Source organism: Brachyistius frenatus, unplaced genomic scaffold (assembly GCF_029030835.1).
Source record: "Brachyistius frenatus isolate BFR_SWC_R1_liver_20210118 unplaced genomic scaffold, ASM2903083v1 Contig_49, whole genome shotgun sequence".
In the NCBI taxonomy this organism is placed as follows: Eukaryota; Metazoa; Chordata; class Actinopteri; family Embiotocidae; genus Brachyistius; species Brachyistius frenatus.
The window spans coordinates 1,842,669-1,863,521 of record NW_027210648.1 but is presented as its reverse complement, the minus strand read 5'-3'; the positions used below and the strand labels follow the sequence as shown (position 1 = coordinate 1,863,521).

Genomic DNA, 20,853 nt, shown 5'->3' with positions numbered 1-20,853 from the left:
AATAAATGCAGGCAAAGTCTTGAAGAGAACCGCCTCCAAAGTACTGAAGACCTTAAACCAAGGTAATGATTTATGTTCAAACATAATAATGGCCGCCTGCATGCAGCCAAATCAACAGTAAAATGAGGGGCCGAGCCAAAGCTTTGAAATCTACGGGAAAATAATGCATCTGTGATTGCTGTTTATTGACTCACCCTGTTCATCATGACTGGGAAATAGAACAAAATTCAGCTTGGACTTGGAGAAAAACCAAAAACACAGATGCCCCAAGCAGATACTGACATACAAGAGTCCTTAAAGCTGTCATTGTTGCCAAAGGTGCTGCTACAAAGTATTAGACCAAGTTGAAATAAGTGTAAAATGTTAATTCTGCATTTGCCATAGTAATTCCTGAATATGTCAGTTCTATCATAAGAGGAAAGAGGAGCTGCACTGCACATGTTTAAATACAATCTCAGTGCTCGATCCGCACTCTTAAGTCTCAATGGTACGGAAAAAATATTTGTTAAGAAGGCATCATTAGTTAAAGAGTAAACAAGACTTTAACACAAAAACAGAAAGTAATCAAACCCTTAAAATGATTCTCCTTAATAAGAAAGATAATCTCCTCCACTTTAGCTGGATCCTCCTCGGCTCAGTTGGATCTGCAGTGTAATTGCTCTTGTTAATCATGCCTTAATTTGCTGACGAGATTTATTTGGAAGACTTGACTTGAAAACACAAAATCTCTCCCAATCTTGGCACACCACCATCTTGAAATTGAGGACATGCAAAGTAGAGTGATACCAGATTAAGTCATTTTAAGAGTATTGGAGAAGCCACCAGTGACTGACGTAACACTGTGATCGGTGTCCATCCCTGCTTATTAAACCAGTAAACCTCTCAAAACATTGAGAGGTTGATAGTGTTTCCTATGAAACTCTCTGCTACAACATTTGTTGAAGCTGGGCTTGGAAATAAATCTACAATTAAAAAACTGGTAAAGGACAATGACTTCCATAAACTTTGCTGGTTGTGGGTTGGTATTAATATTTATGATCATTGTAGAATTTATAAAGCTGGTGTTTATGCAAATCTCTAACAGTGTGTGTATAAACCAGATACAGACTGATTAGATGTGATGGCTCAGAAATAAGTCGGCCATCAATGAAATGATTTCTGAACGTCTTCTCATGTTTTTTTTATTAGAATTCTGACAAAACTCTTTACAACTTAAAAGTTTTCAATTTGTTCCCAGTAAAGCTCCGATAATCCTGCTTGACCTCATGCACAGCTGTTAGTGTTTGCTTAACAAAATGGCAAAATGGTCACAAGTGACAAATGTAGAATAGCAGTGCTAAAACAAAGTGTAGCACAAGCAGAGAAGCAACATAAAGTCAGAGCGCTTCATACCAGACCCTCACAGCAAAATCCCAGTGTACTGGTGCTAAGTAAAAGTCCAGTTTATTGGTTTTAATTTCACAGCGACAGTTTTAGGCATATCAGACAAACACAAGATTCGTTTTCCAGCAAAACTTCCAGGAACTTACATTTTTCAAAGAACTAATGTGCACAAACTTTTCCAGGGTTCCCAACCTCCTCCACAACATCGTGATTTGCATTTCCACAGCACGGTCGAAAACCCATCTGTAGTGAAATCTCTAAGGCTGCTCCATCCTGATTACTATCAAACTAAAAAATGTCTACATTTTTTTGTGGTTTTTTTTAGAAGCCAGGTGTGTACCAATGCTGCAAAAAACACTAGTGTATCTGACCAATCAGTGCAGAGACATCCAGGGGGTAAAATGATTTATTTAGGAACTTAGTTAGCTTCCTGGTTTCTGCAGTGGAAACACCTTGCAGCTCTGTGAGGCTGTACAGCACTGTTTTAAGCTTAATGCTCATGTTAGCATGTTAACATGCAAAATATCACTGCTAACATGCCGATTTTTAGCAGGTGCAATGTTCTACATAAAACCTCATGTTAACAATTAGCACTAAACACAAAGTACAGCTGAGCATGCAGAGATTGTTATTAATTTTGCAGGTATTTCATTATAAAACTAAATATTTTGTCCAAATGTTTGACCGTTTTGACCTTTACAACAATCAATCTCACAGCTGTTGGGACATTTCACTCAAAACCGCAAAGATCAACCTCATCATGGCCCTCTAAACATATATAAGATCATCAACATCATCACCTTGTCAATCATCTAGTAACCACCAATGCCTGGACAACATTTTATGGCAATTCATACAATTGCTGTTGAGATATTTCAGTCAGGTCAAGTGATGGCCTCACTCACTCACTCACTCACTCACTCACTCACTGACTGACTGACTGACTGACTGTCTTTGCCATCCATAGAGCCAAGCAGCTTAAAATGTTCATGAAAATGATCTAAAGTGAAGCCCTTCTCATACAGCTGATGAGAGTCACTTGGCGGTTCCATCAGTCATTTCTTGTGTTCCTGCTGGCGTGGCTGAAGCTCTTTCTGGAGAGCTTAGTTCTCAGAAAAGCAGAAGAGCCCAGATATTATGACAGATGAAGCAAATAACGTTGAATATTTTGTATCAACAGCTCATGCGGGGTCATCTGGGCATCTCGTATATATTAGGGATTAAGTGAAAGCTGGTGCTGTAGTGAGCTGGTTGGATGGAGGAGAAATGGACGGGTGTAAAGACTCGAGTGAATTTGACATGGACCACATTGTTATGGTCAGTCGACTGGGTCAGAACATCTCCAGAAGTGGTAGGTTTGCGGGGTGCCACCCCGCAGCAGTGGTGAGCACCTACCCACAGTGGTCGGAGACAGGACAAACCAAGAATCTGTGATAAGATTTTGGGGGGTGAACTGGAACAACTCTGATATGCAGCAGCTCCAACTCAGGACTTAAAGGATCTGCTGCTAGCGTCTTGGTGTCAGACACCACAGGACATCTGCTTAAAAAACAGCCTCAAAAAAGGGTCACGCATGGCTGAAATGTTTTATGCATTAATCTATGAACAAATAAATAAATATAGCTTGTTTTCAGTAATAAATATGCATGCATGCCGAATCCAATATCCAATAAAACACAGGTTAAAAAAAGGAGAATTTACCCCGGTAAGCAAACAGAGTTACTAGTTCTGCAGCTGAAGGCTGATGTTCCAGTGTAATTTAAAGATAAAAGTAATTAGATAATCGCACCACACCATCACTGAAGTCAGCAGCATCAGTCCCCACAGCTAAGTCAAATCATTTACCTCCACTCTCCACTTGTGAAGTGGGAAAAAAAAAAAAACTGCCAGGCAGCTGCCATTAAATGTTTGAAGTGTGAAAGTAAGAGCCAGGAGGGAGGTCAGACCTGTTAAGGTGTAGCTATCAGTAGGAGTGGATGTTTGCAAAACCAGAATTCTTCAATGACCTGAGCTGCCCTATACTTACTCGCTCGCTCACGCTCACACACACACACACACACACACATACAGAGACAACCACAAGAAAGCTACAGGAAAACACACTCGGCTATTTAACAAGTTCCACTTGGGAAAAAAGGCATTCAGTTTGATCAGACACAACAGATTTTTGCGCTTTTCACCTTCATCTCCAACCTTCTCATATTACAGTTGCACACAAAGTCAGTCTAGCGGTCAAAAACTGTCTCCTCACTGCAGTGCTGAGCTCCTCTGAACTTTTCTAAAACTTTTCCTAAATATCTGATGAGCCAGGAAAACAATCAAAATCACTTCTGTTTTTCCATGCTTGCGGAGATGCACGGGAACATTTTGTACTGGTATTATATCTCATGCGAGGAAACACAGATGACACCTCCTTTACACCTCACAAAATTTCAATCAAGCAGCGACAAATAATAACAGATGTTTTGGACAATTCCAAAAAAGACGTGCACAAATCAACCCTTCGAGCTTTACCTTTCATTCCTCATATTATAAATTGAGCACAAAATTATACTCACAGTTCCTCTTTAGATCATTGAAGCGCACAAAGCTGCTAGCTTCACTAAATGGCAGTCACTTGGAATCCTCCTCTCACCCCTAGAAAGCCTTATGTAGCTGAAATGACTCACATCCCCTCTTCCAACCTCTGTCAACCATCATGAGGAGGTAAACATTTCCAAATATGGAGAAAATATGAAGACGGTATTGAGGGCAATATCAGTTTGGTTTGCTTTCAGCTTGGAATGCCCTACTCTGTGAGCCAGAGTCCCTCCACGCAGCCAGCTCTGTGGTGCATACCTTTCACTAGGAATAATGATGATCGTGGAGAACTTTTCATGATTGTTTTCAGCTCAGTCTGACCAAAGATGGGTGACACTGTGAGCCTGCTCTATCAGCCCTTCACTTTAGCATTTTACAAATGCAGATAATGGAATATGAGTGGACTTTTAAGTTAACATTAGAATCTCAAAGAATTACTTGTTTATTTACCAGGGCCAGATTGGCAGGTGAAGATAGCCCATTTACTGTGAGAAGCCATCTTGCCTCACAGATTGTCTTCAAGTGATTAAGAAGGTATAATTAAAGTCTGATTACTCCCCGCAAGTGCCATAGGTCAGCTGCTTAACAGCCGCTAAGCGAGAGCATTACACCGCTCTGCCCGGACTGGAATTGTGTCAAGGAGAAACTTCCGCTCAAGAGGGCTCGTTTCCTGCAACAGCACAAACCAAATCATTCAAATCCCAAAGGAATGGAGAGCAGCCACGCAAATTCAAACATACACTCTTTGATAAACACTTTGTTGACTTTTTTTTTTTCAGATAAATTTCCCCTCACTTCAAATTTGGACCAGTTTAATATGGAGTCCTGAATCTCGTGCAAATCTGATTCGTAGTAACGCCAACTCAGTGTGAACACTTATATCACAAGTCATCGAACTTTCACCTGACTCTGATGCAGCATTTGTACTCATTTGTATACTCTGCACCAGCACCTAAGAAAGGACGAGAAGACACAGCCGCCCTGCGCTAGGATTTTGGGGAATTTTGTTTTATGGAAAGCCAAACTCGCAAAGACAAATGCGTGTTTTTGGAGGCACGTTGGACGACTGCTAAACAAGACCACATGCGGAAATGGCTGCAATGTCAACACAAAATGAACAGCCGTAAAAATAATATCAAAGACTCGGAGAAAAGAAGCGGTCTTCTTTGCAATGAGGTAAACCATACTGTATGCAGTAAAGCCAGTTAGAAGTCAGTGGAAATGCAGGAAATGATGCGACCGCATGCACACCATTGCAGGAGCATCAGGTGTCCGGTTAAAGGCGACTGAAGGCAGATTTGAATTTCAGACACTTTACAAAACACTGTGAAAAATCTACCAAGTCAAATACTCCCCTACCGATTTAGCATTGCACTCGTTTAACATTGTTAGACTCACGATGGAAGCAATAAAATCAACACAGCAGATCCAGAGACATCGTCTTTTTTAGTCAAGGCATCGTCAAAATCTTGGCCTATAAAAATCCACAATGCAAGCCGACCACCGACAGCTTAGTCAGTGATTGGGATGTGTTACGCTCATAGCTGCTAATACCACCTGAAGCCATGAGCCTAAGCAACTTTTTCACATGCGCAGTATTGAAGCTGGTTTGAATCCGGCCCAATACATAGGTGACATTAGACCTGGTGTACAAAAGCTCAATGAGATAGTAGTGCAATAGGAAATTCTCACAGAAAGACACACCCTGAAACGCAATGATTAACCCAGCATATCTTACAGCGAGGTGTTTACCCATACTACTCCTTACAGACCGTCCTCATACAGTATGATCACTCTGGTGGGTGTCTGGGCCCCCCGAGTTGACACATGATATGTCCCTAATTTTTCTAAAACTCAAAGAAATCTAACTTTACAACTTAATTATTTTACCACGTGACATGAAAGAACACAAGAAGGACAGAAAAGGCGTGTATCAAAGTACAATTAAGCAAAATACAGCAGCAGCTTTCTTACCTTTTCTCCTCTTTGGATCTCTGGGATTTCTGGAAGACCGTCGAAGCCGTTTACTGTATGTTGAAATCTGTTGACATTGAGAAATAAAGACAACGGTGTGTTACTCAGATGGATTACACAACCATAATTGTGCTGTACAGGACCACGCCAGCATGGTAAGACGGTCCTGTCGTCTCGTAGACATTTTTTCCCGGGATTGTGTCGTTCATCAGTGGAATGATGAACCTCCAGCAGCCTCCGATAAATCCTGTATAAACCTGAGTGGAAGTTGTCCATTCAAAATTGGTGTCTGTCAGGCATTCGTCACACTGCTAGGAGCAATACTTCACAGCAATGACACCGCAGAGGGAAAACAATACTGACAAGTGACACCACGGAAAATGTTTTGCCACAGCACAACAATTATTCAGTGAAGAGAATTAACAGACTACATTTCATATAAACATATCCCTGTCAGGATAAGAACCAACTGGACCAACTTTGCATTGGCCGTCAAAGTCATAACATCTCACTTCTATGTAACAATTTACCCTGCATACCCATACAGGCGTTTATAGTTACCCAGGCTGATTTGACTTTTAGTTGGACAAAAGGTGGGAATTATGTGATGTCACCAAAATTCAATAAGAACATCCTGGTGCAACAAAACAAAGAGGAGAGTGATGCCCATCAAGCACAGTTTTGAAAAAGGTCTAAAGAAGCATCAGAAGTGCCACCACCTATATGTGTGGAGTGCACAGGTTTACTGCCGTTTTAATGCCAGGTTCAGACTCCATTATGTTTTTGGCTGCTAAGATAGTCGCTGTGTCAGATCAGGTGTCAGAGTCGTAAATTCATGCCGGAATTGGTTGAGAGACACACCAGACCTCATGTCGGTCCATGACCAGTCATAGCTCGTAGTTCTTGATGACCTGCATGATGGAATCGGGAAGGAGGTGTCAGGGATCAACTTCCGCAGACAAGAATGTAAACAAACAATGGCATCTGAAGTGATGTGTATGATACTGGCGGTCTTGTGTTTGGGAAAGCCTCGAAATGGAAAGAAAAAACGTCGGTGGGTCACACAAACAGGACAGTGTGGGTCATCTGTCCTTTATAAGGTCTCTGGCTTTGCTTACAGCTCCCTGTGCTGCTATTGGACGACAACTCAAAACACTTTTTTTTAGTTTTGAAAGTCATACAAGATGAGAGAAAGTAAAATACATTTCAAAAGGCTAGTTTTTTTTGGTGTCTAAGATGTAGCAGTTGTTGTCATCCACTATGACACACTACATGGTATTATATCAATTGCTGTGCCGGACATCCATTTTTGGATCTGATGCCCCACATCTTTTGGTACAGGCTGTTATTAAGCTGATATTATGCATTCCGAACCATGCGTAAGATCAAAATATGATATATATATATATATATATATATATATATATATGTATATGTATATATATATAATAATAATATTATATTTCGACGCAAAATCCGCAGCCATGGAAATGTAAATATTATTCTATATTATGATATTATATATATAAATATGAACCTACTATTGTATATCTTCATCATTTTGGTCTTCATATCAATATAGAAAACTGTCATCCAAAAATACGACTGACATACACACATTCACACAAGTTAGTTTTTGTATCATGGTAATTTTGGCGATCATAAATTTCACCAGGGAAACACACACATAATGGTGTTTTCAATGGTCAGCATTGAATACAAAGGTCTGGTCTGTGTGCTTTAGGGCTTTAACCAATGCTTATTTAATAAAGGATTATTACTATTCTATTTATGCTCCTGATATAGATGTTTTAAAAAATGATGTAACAAGTCTCATGTGTCCAACATGATATGCCACGGCTCATTTTGCCTGCCAACAAGTGCAGCAATTCAGCAAACCACCACATACCACCATATACAGCTGTCACGTATCACTTAATATACAACTTCAATAATCCAACTGTTGATTGACAATCATTGAATGTCAAATTTTCTTAGTATTAGTGTGTTTTGAAACGCTTTAGATATAGAGATTTTTATGTCAGCTTGTTGGCTCTATAATTATCGTGCCTGGTTACACAGTCATTAAAGTATTATTGGCAAATCTCTTTTGCATGGTAACCAATATCAAGTGCAGAGGCAACAGGAGATGGAGCGTTATAGGGCTGATAAATACAGAGGACTGCAGTCTCCACCATCACAGTTACCCAGGCTGTTAACTATGAAGCTCTTCTTGTTTTCCAGGGCATTGAAATGAATCAGGAGCCACATTTTGATACATCTATCCCCTACTAAACATTAAATAATGGGTCAGAGGGACTGCTGAACCAAACCAATGACCCATGAGGTCCATAGCTTTGACCCCAAAATGGTCTCACTACATTCCCATATGCAACACAGGAATGTTCCCATTTTTGTAGATATTCTAAAATATGTAACTCTTCTTAAATGTCAGCTTCAAATTAGACGAGTCATTGGCTTTCACATTCATTAATGTATAAAACTGCAATGCTGTGTGGCACTCCTGCAGCAAACCTAAATAATCCGGAATGCAGCTGTCTGTAATCATACAGAATTTCAATGTTACACAATTTCTTAAAAACTTAATTCATCCTTCAAGACCAATCTGATGAGTTTAGATCTGTACTTCATACAGAAATCTCCAAGCAAAGCCTCATTATAAAAACACATAACATGCACAGTCATCTAGTGCAATAAACCTGCAAACTAATTTGATTTAACAGACCACACTACTTTTGATTTACAAATATTCAAGTTGCATGCATTTTAGTAATATTTGATATTATGCATTATCAGCACTAGTTGCAGGACACAGTGAGCGTCTCTGTCCAAAACAACACACATCATTCATTCATCAGACATTTTAAATATTTACAAAGCTAAAAAGCTCCTGAGAAACCCGTTTCAGTTGTAAAAGAGTCCTGCAGGTATTGTCCAGGCCACTGAATTACCCTGCAGGATTTATTTGGGATTAAATAAGACACAGCAGTATTACAGTGCTAATCACCCCACTACATGTCACACACTTATACATGAGAGCACATCAGAAATGTGAAGCGGGCACTGACATGTCTATGTTGTGTCATGAGTCTGGTGATGTTCGATTGTGTCGAGATCTGCTCAACAAGACATACACATGGTTTCAGTGTTCATCTAACATGATTATGCCAGTTCCATCTGACACGTTCAATTCTCTGCAAAATAAATACCCAAATTTCCTCCTGTTCTGAAGTAATTTATCGTTCCAGCTTCTATAATGTGAACATTTTCAGCTTCTTTTATCATGTAAAATTGTACATTGAAAACGTGCGGCATTTGCACAGATATTCAGATAAATAAAGGACATTTAACGTCAGTGACCATTTTAGCAGTTTGTTGACATCTTACAGACAAAATGATTCATCGACAAATCAAGAAAATAATTGTCCGATTAATTAATAATAAAATTATTAATTGTTGCAGCCTTAAGGAGTCTTTCAGGCTTCTGAAAATACCTGCAGAAAAGTAATAACTGATGTTGAATGATATTTTTTGAAAATCTGATGCTTAGTTCTGTGAATCAAGTGCAGTTGCAACACATTAAAGGCAAAAAACCTTAAATTGTAGGAGACCACACTCATTGTATCTTAGAGAGAAGCACTGCTTGTGGTAACGGTCACTCAATATATCAGAACGATATTTTAAATTCAGTGTCACTCCTGTTTTTACATTTTATATCTACAGTAATCGTGCAGTAGTTTTGTATAAACATATATTTTTGTCAGTGCTGGTTATTTTTTTTTAAATCTCATCTGTTATTGTGTAAGTTTTGTGTATTTTGTGATTTATGTGAACTGCTGCTGCAACACTGCAATGTCCCTTTGGGGATCAATAAAGTAACATATCTATGAATCCATCTATCTGTCTACAGGTGGTGCTTTCTAAAAGCCCATCATTTACTCTAACATGTGCTTTATGAATCTGGGAAACTGCTTCTGTTCCTTCCAGAAAAGGACATCCTCATTAAAATATGCTAAGAAACACAAACAGTAGAATAACTTGACTAAAGCTACCAGGGGGGGCCCCGGCTCAAAGGCAGCTGAGGCACTCATCTTTTAACTTTAACATCATCAACGCTGTCAAACGAGTCCTTTTTAGCCAGAGATTTTTAAAGACAGTTCCGTTTAATGTTGCCTGAGTAGGAAATGTGTTGGAGCGACGCGGATGTATTCGGTTTGACAGCTCTCTCGGGGGAGCTCGGTGTTATTGATTTGAAATTCACATCTAAGTCAAAGTTTGAATTCAGTCATTTGGAGAAGAAAGTGAGACTTATTTTTCATTTCGTGGCAGAACAATATCTATAGTCCGAACCAAGATTCCTGTTTCACTCACAAAGAGGGAGACAATGTTGAAGCCGCTTACGTAGGTTTCCTGTTAAGTCAACTGTGTGGGGAAAACTTGGAAGGAAAATAGAGGGTCATTTCTTCAATGTTGGCTGTGTAAACAGATTAAACCCCACACTTTACATAACACTGTAATAAAAAAGTCAACCTGTCCATTATTTGCACATCACTGCTCTCCCATCTGCATGCTATCACACACACAAAACTTCAGTGCATGTGCTCCATGAAATCAATACTAATATGCAGGGCGGGAATATGGTTTTATTTATCTGACAAAGGCATGACTGTGGCCACAAGGGATGGGATCAGTACGACAGACAATGGGCTGGGACAGGATATTAATTTGAGACATTCAAAGTGGTCTTTTTTTACTTTTTATCTGAAAGAGGAAGTCACTTCATACTGAACTGTAGTCTGCAACTTCTTGTTGTATGTAAGTAGACACAGTAAACAAAATCCTTAGCCGCCTGCGATGCTTATTCCTAACGTTTGCTTAAACAGTGTAATATAAATGACATCAGGAATCAGCTGGATTTGTGACAAGTCATCTGTAAAGACTTCAAATAAGAGGTCCAACTTGGTGGAGCCGGGTCTGGCCTGTTGGTGTGTCACAAATTAAAGGCAGTGATGGTTTCCTGGTCTTTCTTTGACTTCAGACCAGGGCTGTACAGTAAGTACTGCACACTGTAGGCCTTTCACTGTCATGTTAGTCCACTCCTTTAAGGGTGCTGCAGGCCTGATGTTACGTTGTCTTTGCATAATTTCCATCTCCACCACCGTACATGTTAAATGAATGGCTTCGTCATTTAACTGATAACGGTTTAAGGGATCAAGAAGACACAACGCCGACAGTTGAATCGCTGTTTCGAGTAGCTTGATCACCAACCCGGTCACCAAACCTACAAACCAACGTGGCGAATCTGTGCCGTCGTAAACAAGCGCGTGCACCCTCCGCGAAGACGACGTCGAAACGAGCTCGCGGTTCTTTGAGGGACTTCATGAATCGGACGCTTTAGAGACCGACGAAGACAAACTCAGCGACGTGTTTCTATCTGCAGATAGGGGCTCTCATGTTCCTCCGGTGACACTCTTGTCTTCCGCATTGCTCGGCAGCAGACCACTTTGCTAAAAACAGACACCCCCCCCCTCCTCCCCTCTCCCTCCCACCCGAGACGCCCCGAGTCCCGTTTAGCAAAACTTTACGGTTCGCAGTGTTTGATATTTTCAACGCGTGACTGAGCCCAGCTCCGCGCAAGCTTAGCGACGAGTTAGCTTTGTTCGTGTCCTCCTGTAACGTCCCCGCCGGCCGAGGCCATCGTGTCGAGTCCACGCCCTCATCGTGAACTCCGTCCGAGCTACAGTAAATTCATATTAAAGACTAACGCGGCCGAACAAAAACTGGGAGACGAGCTGCTCAAACTCAAGGTTACCGAGTCACACGTTAAACAACCCCACCGGCTTAAACGCAGCCGGGCAGCGTGCAAAAAACGTTATTAGTGCGGTGAATAGCGTCGCTTACCTCGCTTTCTAGGAAATATAACAGAGGTTGAAATCCCACCAAAAAAAAGTGAAACTTCTTGATCCAAATTCTGGGAGAGTTGTAGGCCGTGACGTCACACTCTGAAATTCCAGCCGTCTCCGTCAGTTCAGAGGTTTGCCCATGTAAGGCAGCAGGCCAAGCAGCGCGGCGCTCACTGTGGCCCGCTCCTGTTTGTTTACACAAGGATGTATGTTGAAGGACAGATATGCATCTTGGAGAGCAGTTTCCTCTTTTTCATTAAGGATATACTCCATGGCTCTGACCTTATAAGTCGATGCGAAATACATGTTTAAGAACTAATCACAACAAAAGCGTATTCAAACGTATATTCCCTGCACATAGATGGTGCACACCTACAAAAAAAAAATGCAATCCAGGTAAATAAACATGTCAACAATAGCTTATTGATTTTTTATTTTTTTTTCCACTTGCACAAACTTTAACAATACACGTTATTTTTGAAAGAATAAATAGGCCCATAAGCATTTTAGGGCGTCTTTGCAAAGATAATGAGACGGTTGTAAGGCGCTGGTTAAAAAGGAAGCACTAACACAGAGCACTCATCCAGTGAAGTGTGAATTGGCACATGTTATAATCTGAACAGATTCAAATTCAAACACTACGTGCTGCATGCTGCAGTGCTCCCATGTCCTGTCATGCACTACCTGTCGTCTGGAACCCTGAGAAGAAATGTGCTCATTGGTGTCTGACTCTTTTCTTAAGTATAAGTACAAGTTAATAGCCTTTTTCTAATGAATATTACTGAGATGTATTGAAATATCACTTACCATATATCCAAGTATGATATTTAATAGCAGACAGTAGTATTGAACTGCGGCACTGTGACCTGTCTTTATACTTACCAACTAGCACAGAGACAAAGTGTTCAACTTGCCAAAAGACTGAATGTCATTCATTCCTTGATATGTTTGGTTTCTCTGATTTAGTCATAGCTTTTTTTCCCTCTTGGTTATGGCTAGCAAGCTTTGTATGCATGCACGCACTGCATACATCCACAAGGCCTTAGCACCTGTGCTGCTATTGTTACAGTGTCATGAATATGTGTAAGGTTTTCCATACTTCAAGGTTTCTGTGTTCAGTAATGAGGCACAAGGACCCCCACACATGTTTATGCAATAACGTTTACTGTATGTGTTTTTACTAACTGACATGTATTGTATATCAATTCATGGTTATTAAGCGGATGAACAATAGATGGTTTTAGTTGCCTACAAATTAACCCTAATGTCCAAGCAACAGTTTGAACTGGCAGAAATAAATACATTTACTTGCACAATGTAACACCTGGCATAGCCTCTATGTCAGAACCAGTGTAAAAGTCCCTTAAAGTGCAATACCAGTGAGGGCCACTAGGGTTTGAATCTAAAAAAAAAAAAAAAAAAAAAAAGTCTGGCTCCAATAGACTGTCATTCAAAAAGTAATAACTTCTCATCATAATTTCTAACTGGATTTTTTTTTTCTCTCTCTTTGATTGAGTAGAGTTGTTGCAGAAGGTGATTGGGATACATGGTGAGCATACAAAGTGCACAACTCTTCCACCACAAACATGGCTTTACAACCAGAGTCCTGTCCGTGATTTGGTTCAAACAAAACAACGTGCTGAATATAATAATTAACAATGTTACGTCATTACCTTCATAGAAAATATAATCTGATCATAATTATATTTCCTGTAAAATAAATTTGCTGTTGCAATTCAGTTGTCTATTAATACGATTTCTAAGTTGCTTTGCAAGCTCATTCATACAAATAACCTTTTTCATATTACAAAGAGCCATTTCATCCATTGTCAACAAAAAAACAATGGTCCTCCAATTCTCCAAAATCCCTGTAATGAATTGGATCACTTCCATTACATCCACCAAACTAGTATTTACAAGGAAAAGTCAAAAAGTGAGACTGTTCCTGTTGCACGCAAACGGGGCACAGAGCAAGGGGAAGCTACAATCTTCATCAGTAAGTATTCCAAGTTATGTCGCTTGATCAACATCTGCACCTGAGTTAACTGGGACTTTTTCAGTCCAGGTGCTTCTGTGTTTTGTCCGTGGACTTGAGAAGAACCACATTTTGTGTCAAACTCGAGAAATCAGCAAAAGATTTGCTTCAGAAAGTCTACAGAAAATAAGCAGTGAGCCAGGTGAGGTGTTTGAGTGACATTTGTGTTTCAGAGGGGCCGAATGTACAAAACCTAAAAAGGCACATCAGGTCTAGAGCCAGCCAGGTTGGTTTTCTTTGACATTCATGAGGTTGTACACCGTCAATATGTCCTTCAGGGTCAGACTGTCAACACCGAGTTCTTTGGTAATGTTCAGAGGCAACTGATGAAAACATTCAGAGCAAATGACCTCAACTCTGGCACGATGGCACTTTGGTTCCCCAACATACCAACGTGCATACTCCCAGTGTGTTGAAATGAAAGCCCCCAAGTTTCTCGCCCCCAACAACACAGTCATCACTCTCTACCACTCAACAAATGTGGTTTCCTGTGATGTCTTTCTGTTTCCCAAAATTTGACACAAAATTAGATGTGTGCTTTCTGCTCACATTTCAGGTCCATGTTTAACTTGCCCGGACCAGTGGTCACAAAAACACATGTAACTCAAGTAGTGATGTTGTTTAAGTGACATTACTTGAAATACCCACTCACAAAGGTTATTAGTTCCCCTTGCACCATGTACGTGCCCCGTTCACGTGCAATAGGAGCAGTGTCAGAACTTTTGATTGCCGCTCATACTGTGGAATTAGGAAACAGGTAACTTGGCACGTTAGTTATGACTCTACATGTTTTCAATATACATTTCTATGTGATTAAGGTTATTAATTAGTTAACACAGATGCTTTTCCTGCTTTAACATGTCAAGATATCTGCTGTGAAAAGGCCTTCAGTTGATATTTTGTTACTTAAGGTAGGTCATATTTTTGTTGAAATGTTCTATTATTTATTTGAATAATTCTCCAACACATTCTAGTTTATAATGACTGAGCACTCGTTATCCTCAGCTCCACTGAATTTGGAGATGTTCTGCGGCTCCACATTTGTCAAAGCTCGCAACTCTTCTGATGTTCGATACGAGCAGGCAACTGTCAGAAGTCCAACAAAGCTATCGCTTCATGTGGGCTTCGCATGACCTCAGTGATCTCTGCCATGCAAACTAGACAATTAGTTTGCATGCAAATACAATAACTGCTTTTTTACCTCTGATTCTGTTCTCGTAGCTGTATCACAGTGCTGTCACTAATACTGACACTTTGTCTCTTGTGTTTGTACATGCCAACACCTTCAGACATAGTTGGCGTTATCTCTTCTAAAAAAAAAAATGAGTCGGATGGTTTGAATGATACAATTAATAATTTGTTTCTATGAGGTGGTGTAATAAAAATATTTAAAAGAAATTATTTTTAGACGCCAAATGTGAAATGGAATCATTCTCTCGGAGTGCTATCTTTTCACTGAAAATTCTTACTTCACTGCAACTGATTACATTGTGCTCCAAGCTGTGAATTTACTTTTTTTTTTCTCACCGTGCATGAAGAAAGCATAAACAGCACTTGCAGATTGAGCACACTGATAAAAACCAAACGACTCGAGCTATTTTAGTGTCTTATCCATGCATCCCCTCATCTCAAAGTTCCAGGGCAAACTGAAAAAGGTAATCTCATTTGTAATGTGTGACAGCTTATTTGCAAGGGTGTACACTGGCAATTTTTTAATGGGCCCGCCAGTGATTCTTCTTCCACTCTTAAAGCTGATTTCACAAAGACACCCTGGAACAGTTTAGATGACACATTGCCATCGCCTGTGAACTCAAGTTATCAATCAAGCACCAATTAACATGCTGGGTTACAGGAAATCAAGGGCTCTTTGATGTTCGGCAGTTCGGGAGGGAGCTACGCATGTCATTGACATGATGGGTTTCAATTTTATCCACAACGTATGATGAGAAACATGCTCACGGTCAGGGTCCACCACTACAGATAATTCACATAGGAGTTTGATTTTGATCAGACTTTGTCATATTTTACTCATTTTAACCGGAATAGAAAAGACAGTTTCTGAAAGCAGCCTGATTTGTCATATTTTAGTGTTTCAATTGTTCCTGCATCGGATATCCTGTTTTATTTGCTGGTTGTAACACTGTCTTCTCCCCCACACCATTTCCTCTGAAGAAGGTGAACCTCAAACATTTTACCGAACAGCAGCTGCACAGTCAATGTGTACTTCCTCAAAACAAAAAAAAACAAAAAAACTGTGGGTAAAAGGATCTGTTTTGTCCCTGCATGCTGAATGAGAAAACAAGAATCCGATTGTCTTCAAATTGCAACTCTCTTGGTTTGAAAAAAGGCCCAGTTTTCAGGAATCGAAGGCTCACAGTGCTATCATAGGTTACACGCTGACATGTGAAACCAAGACGAGCGGAGTGATGCTGTTGTGTATTTGTAGAATAATGTCATCCGGTTTCTGACTATAATTATTATCAGGAGGAAGGTAAGTCCAGGTGCTCTGCACAAAAACAGCACCGAGATCTTTGCAGAAGAAACAACAACAACAACAAATGTGTCTGGGAACTATGTGTGCTCTTTTAATTAGAGCTGAGATAGCAGAGATTAGTCTTCAAGCACAACTATATTACAGAGAGTCATGCCAAATAAGGAAAAACAAAAGTAGGAGACAGACAGACTCACTACAAAAACAATGTCCCAAAGCTACTAATCAAACAACTCCCGATCTAGATCTAGACCTCCGATTACACTAATGAATTCTAATTCTTATGTTTTAGCATGTAAATATGTATTAAAATGGTAGACAGAGACAATCCCTGCCTACAGCAAAGGTTTTAGCATAAATGATCTGCACTTGTGAGCTTCATGCTGCACCTTTGAAGCGTTTTTAAAGCAGCAGGATTTTGTCGTATCCTGAAATCAGTTTTTCCGAATTTGCCATTTAACGTGTTTTTAGTTTTTTTCTTCCAGTGAGCATTTTCAACTGTCTTACCTCTGAGGAAAATGCTTTCAGCTGTATCTGTTTCTCACCAACAACACAGTAGTTAAGCACATCGTATGGCTGATTTTTATCGACTGAAAACCTGGACAACACACTCAGCCGGCAGGACCGATTGTATACAGCACGGTGTCAGTCACAATATAAAACACATATAGAACAAAAGCCACTAAATGAACCCTACACCTGAAGGAGCTAATATTTGAAAGGGTTGATTTTTCCAATGAAAAGAAGGATTTACTTTTGGAGGCAGATGTCTGCAGCTAAACAGGCACAATATTTCTAAGTGTAGGATTTGGGGGTTGTGAGGAGTGTTTGTTGGAATAAAAATTAATGACAATGACAGTGGTCTTTAATCCCTTTTGGCTATGTAGTGTGAGGGCATCTGAAGATTTGCAGCTAGCCTTGTGCTGTAGCTTCTGCTGAGCAGCAGGGACTGCTACTGCTAACAGGATAATGGTAAATGCTAAAGCATAGCATAACAGAGTCAAACAACCATGTGTGCCAAGCAGCAACTCCCAATGCATTCATGTCATTCAGCTCCAACTAAGGATTTGAACCTCGTGCTTCAGTTCCTGAATGTTTGTTTTGATGCTCAGGATGCAGAGAGATCGTAAGATTGCTTTATCGTCTCCGAGGTAAAGACAACAAGCGGATCAGCATCTTCGGCCTGTAAACAATGCTGACATTCTTGTGCTGTGAAACTAGAAACACGTAGGAATGTAACGGAGGAATTCCTCAAATCTGGGGGCTTGGTGTCACACTGCACTCCACCTGCAAAGACAGACATTTGGAACAACAGCATGTACCAATGAATAAAAAATGTGTAAAGCGGGAGTTCAGTCTTACTAAAAGATCAAACATCATTAATTATTCATACACTGTTTGTCTACAGTAAAAGAACGGCAAAGCTGAAAGTACAAAATCATGTCATTTGCATAGAGTTGAGCAGGTAAGACTGCGCAAAAATGGTATCAAAGTGAATGTTTTAAAAAGGCTTTTAATGTAAATGATCATTTTGTGGGATACAAAAGTTGGAAACATGCCATATCATTTTATACAGACAGCTTTTACAAGCAGTGCCATCACTTTTAATACCAGAATAATCCTTTTGATCTCTAGTTTAAAAGGTACAATATGAGGATGTGCCAATACCAAACCCAAGTACTTATATTTAGGCACCTAGACTAAACTTGACAATAATGCAGTATTTCAACCACAAAAATCACAGTTACCTTAAAAAGTTTTGACTTTATCAGGTCTACTGTAAGTTTTATGATTACAAGTTAATGAGCACAGTATTGGACCTGATACTTGATATTGGTGTCAGTGCGACCCTCATATTGCATACTGAGAAAGATGTTTCTTCTTAAAAAGACAGAAAGAGCAGCTTGTAGAATGCGTGTTGAGATTTTCCTCCATTTAAAGGGTATATATCCTCAATTTGTGTCTGGCTCAACCCACCCAGAGTACTTTAAAAGTGTGTTGCAGGTAGTGGAGGCCAGGTGTAGGCAAACCAACAAGTCTTACAAAATAAACAAGAAGATACACTGTGTTTTCTGTGGTTAAGGGCATGGCTTATGTTTAGGCACAAAAATGACAAAGTTTAGCTAAAGACCAAGGTGTGTGGTTGAAATGATGCTGTTTCATTGAAGTTGGAAGCTGAACATGTGCATTCGATAAGTAGCACTGCCAAAAGTCAGCATTCAACATGACTGCCCATTAAAAATATGTCTTCAGATTTTCATATGAATATTTGCAACATCAGCTGAGCCTAACTGGATTCTTCAAACAGAACTTTAGTCAGAATATTACTCATAATAGCCCATAGTGCCATTAACGCTACGTTTCAGATAGCGTCGCCTAAGTAATGTTCACTCTGTGGACGAGGCCATATTTAGTAATGTTAGTGCATCTATTTATCAGCAAAGTCAAGCTGTACAAAATGAACCTGAGTCTCCCAGTTTCAGCTCTGACTCAGAGATGTTCCATCATACTTTTTCAAATAGGAGGTCGGGCAATTTTAAGATCCGAGTTGTCGGGAATGCGGCATGTAAAAATCAATCAAGTTGTAAAACTTAATCCTTTGATCTTTGTTGTCATGGTTACACTGCTAAAAGATTAAAGTTAGGGAAAGTGTGTGATCATGCTGTGAGAAAAAAAAAAGACAGCCAGGCAAGAGGTGATCAGATGTTCAGTTTTAACTAGCATGGATAGCAACACATCTGAAGGCCTGGGACACAGTGCCTGCATGGGGTGTGTGTGTGATTTCTACCTCACTGTACTGCTGCAGCTCACTTGCGCACGTGTCCACACTACTACTATGTCCACACTGCCAGCGTGTCTGTGGCGGCACTATCACTGCCAGCCTGATCTTCCCACACTGAGTTTCCCTTGGATAATGACCATCAGTAATAGAATGTGTTATGTCCAACAACTGAGGAGTTGTAGCCACAACGCTGTGATTTTTGTTCACCCTCATTGGGAGCAAGACATACACCAACACAGAGAGAGAAAGTGCACCTGGAAAACACTGCTCGAACCTGTTAATTTGGGTGCCAAATGAAAATTAAGACTTTCCGCGACAGCCACGCAAGCAATGTGCACCAGAAGTAAAACAAGGGGAAGGACGTATGTCAACTGGAGTTGCCCCCCAGCCATTATGAGCCAGAAGATTTTCCATAGCTCTCCAAGTTTTATACTCTGGCTGGGTCTAGTCTCAGCAAGCCAAATCTTTAGGTTTAAGGTAGGCCAGGAGATGTACAAAGCTAATATTAGCTGACGTTAGAGTAACTGGACAGTTAGTATTTATCACATCAGGTTTTTTATTTAGTATGGAGGGAGACATAAAAAATGAGGCCGATGCGGAAGTCCCCTAAGCTGCAATACCACCGAGTGCCACCAGTGGTTGGCTCCAAAAAGCCTCCGGCTTCATAGACTCCCATTCAACCAGTCTCATAAAATTCTTTGTCAATAATATTTCTCCACGTGTTACCTCTGTGTTTTTAGCTGAAGTCGCTCCTTCTTATTAGTTTTCTAGCCGTCCATCTGAAAAGAATCCCATTTTTAATTACAAACTGGGCTTCAAAAAGCCACGTGTTGGGGGGGCGTGTCTCTTTGATTGACAGGCCTGTGGTGCAGTCAGGTTTCTGCTATTGGTGGGCGGGACGTAGTATATCTGGGTTTCCAATCAGGTCGAGTCAGATCCACCGCTCGCTCCCTCCCAGCTCGCCCAAATATGGTCACTTCTGGTTCCAAACCGCTCCGAACTAGCAAGATACCGACGGACAAATTCCGAACTCGTGGATTCATTACAGACGTTCTCAAACCAATGGATGATGTCACTGCTGGTTGCCACCTGGAAGAGCCACAGAATTTTGCTTTCAATCCATTTAAGAGACACAATCCATCTTGAGCAGGGAAAGTGTGTGTGTTGCACCCAGTATATTGTTGTAGATATCACATCTAAGAAGCTAACAAAAAGTATATGTCATTATCGTACAGAAAAATACAAATTATGATGTTATCCATCCATTTATAACCATCCAGTTGAAGTAATTTTTGTGTGAGTGGTGAAAATGTACCTTGCTGACTTAGATATTCTGTATAAAATAGCCGGGTAAAATAGAATTTGAACAACAACCAAGTACAGGAAAAGGTTGATGTTTGAATTTTTGTTCTGGTAGATATGAACAATCAAGAAATCATCAGTGTACTACAATATTGACACAATGAAAAAACCTGAGAACCTGCCCGTAGGTTCTGTCCCTGATACTGAGGATCCCATTGGTGTTTGCAAAAAAGACAACAAGAATGTTGACAATGAAGCTGTCACTTTGAATCACCTGCTACATGCAGTCTGCGTCTCTCTCAAAACTATATTTTCTCTTCACTTCATAAATGCCAGCAAATGCAAAGCACCAGATTTGGCTCCCATGACCTTTATTGGAGCT

At 40.2% G+C, this 20,853-nt stretch overlaps 1 protein-coding gene across 4 annotated transcripts in view; it reads right to left on the bottom strand.

Moving 5' to 3' along the window:
- The window catches only part of lpp (LIM domain containing preferred translocation partner in lipoma), a 152,925-nt gene extending 140,884 nt beyond the window's left edge, over positions 1 to 12,041 (bottom strand). For 2 of the 4 annotated variants that reach the window (XM_069704064.1, XM_069704066.1), the window contains exons 1-2: positions 11,860 to 12,041; positions 5,938 to 6,004 (exon numbers count right to left, since the gene is read on the bottom strand). The gene's annotated coding sequence lies outside the window, so the exon portion shown is untranslated. Of the gene's footprint in view, positions 1 to 3,941; positions 3,987 to 5,937; positions 6,005 to 11,859 lie in introns of those variants that run through there. The other 2 variants (XM_069704065.1, XM_069704067.1) reach the window with 2 other exon arrangements.
- Between the last annotated feature and the right edge of the window lie 8,812 nt (positions 12,042 to 20,853).